Source organism: Dama dama, chromosome 1, assembly GCF_033118175.1.
Source record: "Dama dama isolate Ldn47 chromosome 1, ASM3311817v1, whole genome shotgun sequence".
NCBI lineage: Eukaryota > Metazoa > Chordata > Mammalia > Artiodactyla > Cervidae > Dama > Dama dama.
This window is the reverse complement of record NC_083681.1, coordinates 79,334,652-79,337,841: the sequence shown is the minus strand read 5'-3', so window position 1 is coordinate 79,337,841 and position 3,190 is coordinate 79,334,652. Positions and strand designations below refer to the sequence as shown.

The window sequence follows — 3,190 nt, the reverse complement described above, 5'->3', positions numbered from 1 at the left end:
TACCATCTGTTATTTTTCTTTATTTGTACATGAGAAAGTTTAGGTGCAGTAAGACTAAGGTCATCACATAGCTTCTAATCAGTGAAAACAGAATTTAGAAATACCTGACTGCACAGAACACATGCTGCTAAACAAATTATAATGCTTGAGTTTCCTTACCTTAAAAGTACCTGTTTTCTAAAGAGATCTAGAGTATTTTTCATAGTCTTCCGTAAAGCGAGCTTGATTTACAAAATTCCTCTGAAACCTAAACATGATAAAAATTCTCCAAGTAGTGAATCATAATGTTTCAAATAAATCTGGGGGATATTGCATTCAGTTCAGTTCAGTTCAGTCGCTCAGTCGTGTCTGACCCCATGAATTGCAGCACGCCAGGCCTCCCTGTCCATCACCAACTCCCGGAGTTTACTCAAACTCAGGTCCATCGAGTCGGTTACACCATCCAGCCATCTCATCCTCTGTCGTCCCCTTCTCCTCCTGCCCCCAATCCCTCCCAGCATCAGGGTCTTTTCCAATGAGTCAACTCTTCACGTGATCTGGCCAAAGTATTGGAGTTTCAGCTTCAGCATCAGTCCTTCCAATGAACACCCAGGACTGATCTCCTTTAGGATGGACTGGTTGCATCTCCTTGCAGTCCAAGGGACTCTCAAGAGTCTTCTCCAACACCACAGTTCAAAAGCATCAATTCTTCGGCACTCAGCTTTCTTCACAGTCCAACTCTCACACCCACACATGACCACTGGAAAAACCATAGCCTTGACTAGATGGACCTTTGTTGGCAAAGTAATGTCTCTGCTTTTTAATATGATATTTAGGTTCCTTCCAAGGAGTAAGCGTCTTTTAATTTCATGGCTGCAATCACCATCTGCAGTGATTTTGGAGATATTGCATTACTTCCTGCTATTTTATCCTCCTCAAAATATTCTTTTTTCTTCTTGTGTGGTGGTATTCTTAGAAAGTTTTATTTGAATGTAATATAAATTCACAAATATAACTGCCAGTTATACCTCAAAAGTGAAAGTGCAAAAAGTGAAGTTGCTCAGTCATGTCCGACTCTTTGTGACCCCCATGGACTGTAGCCCACCAGGTTCCTCTATCCATGGGATTCTCCAGGCCAGAATACTGGAGTGTGTTGCCATTTCTTTCTCCAGGGGATCTTCCCTAGCAAGGGATTGGGCCAGGGTCTCCTGCATTGCAGGTGAATTCTTTACCACCTGAGCCACCAGTGACGCCCTCAGTGATACCTCGTTAAGAAGTATACCTTAAGTAAAGAAGTTATACCTTACTGGGGCCTTAGGCATTCATTCCATTCAGTTTTTTCTGAGGTGTAACTACATTATCCCTAATTTTGAGTTGAGTTTACCTGATGTTTTATATTCACCCTGAAACAAGGTAAAAGTGATAATAATAAATTCTGCAGCACCTCATCAGCCAAGTGACTAGAGAAGGGACACGGGGAGTAGATTCTCAGGAACTCAAGCCCCTGCTCCTTCGTAAGGGTCCTCTTTTTATTCCTCTTTTCCTACAGGAGAAAATACATGAGCATTTGGCGGGGAATACCCATCAATGTACACTTGTAGGAAGATGACTGGAATGTCAACAGTGATAAAACTGCATTTGTGTACATGCATGTGTATGTGCATGTGTGGGTGAGTGGGGGTGTGTGAGAGAGAGAGAGAAGACAGTTATGTGTTCATTTTGTGGCTAATAATAATGTGGCCCAACTTTAAGTCTTGGGTTTATCTGCCTCATGTTTTTCTTACAAAAAATAATTCTGAGAAAACATACTGGGATTGGTCTAAATTGATCCTCACAATTGTGATCCCTGTGCTATTCTCAGGGAAATCAGTTATCTGAAAGCCAGACTGGACTCCGGGAGCAAATGAACAATGTGACGGAATTCCTCCTGCTTGGCCTGACACAGAGCCCAGAGGTACAGAAGCTCCTGTTCGCTCTGTTTACCCTCCTCTGCTTTCTCACTGTGGCAGGCGACCTACTCATCACTGTGACAGTCGCCACTAGCAGAGCCTTAGGTTCCCCCATGCATTTTTTCCTGTCTTTCTTGTCCTTCATAGACTGCTGCTGCTCTTCTACCATGGCCCCCAAAATGATATTTGACTTACTTGCTCAAAAGAAAGCCATCTCCCTCAGTGGGTGTATGACTCAGCTCTTTGCAGAGCGTTTCTTTGGAGGAGTTGAGATCCCCTTGCTCGTGGTGAGGGCCTGTGACCGCTACGTGGCCTCTGCAAGCCCCTGCAGTGCGCCATCACAGTGAACAGGCACGTGTGTGGCCTCCTGGTGGCCACGGCCCGGGCCGGAGGATTTCCTCACGCTCTGATTCAAATTATTTTTAGAGTCTGGTTGTCCTTCTGTGGCCCCAGTGTCATTGACCATTTCATCTGTGACCTTTTCCCTCTGCTGAACTCTCCTGCACTGCCACTCACGTCTTTGGTCTTTTTGTTGCTGCCAACAGTGGGCTGATGAGTATGCTCATCTTTTCTATTCTTATCACCTCCTATGTTCTCATCCTTTGCTCTCTAAGAGCACACAGCACTGCAGAACAGCAGAAAGCTCCCTCCACTTGCGCTTCCCATGTTGCTGTAGCGGTCCTGTTCTTTGTAGCCTGTATGTTTGTGTACCTTCGGCCCATGATCACCTTCCCTATTGATAAAGCGCTGGCTGTGCTTTATACCACGGTAACACCCATGTTAAACCCTTTAATCTACACCCTCAGAAAATGCCATGAAGACGCTCTGGAGCCAAAGAGTAACCTTGGGTAATAATTTTTGTGAGTAGAGAAGATAAAATCTATTCATACTTAAGGACAAGAGTGACTAATAGAAAGGAAAATGATTCTGAAGTTAAAATATGTGACTTTAAGTATATTATTCACCCCCTTGCTTTCTGGAATCTTTAATGGTTCATCTTTCATAAAATATCAAGATTTGATTAAATGATGACTAAAGCTCTTCAATTAGAAACTTATTTGCTTCTATAAATTACTACTAATCAAGAGATGTTGTTTTTTTAAAAAAATTACTTTTTAATCTTACTTTTTCAGGTTTTTTTTTGTTTTTTGTTTTTTTTTTTGCTACACTGAGTCTTCGTTGCAGCGTGCGGGCTTTCTCTTGTAGCAGTGAGCGAGGGCGTCTCTCTAGTTGACATGCTCAGGCTTCTCATCACAGCTGCT

General features: G+C 43.1%; 1 pseudogene; it reads left to right on the top strand.

Moving 5' to 3' along the window:
• The first annotated feature begins 1,802 nt into the window (after positions 1-1,802).
• Positions 1,803-2,796, top strand: LOC133070164 (olfactory receptor 4C5-like; annotated as a pseudogene).
• The last annotated feature ends 394 nt before the right edge of the window (positions 2,797-3,190 follow it).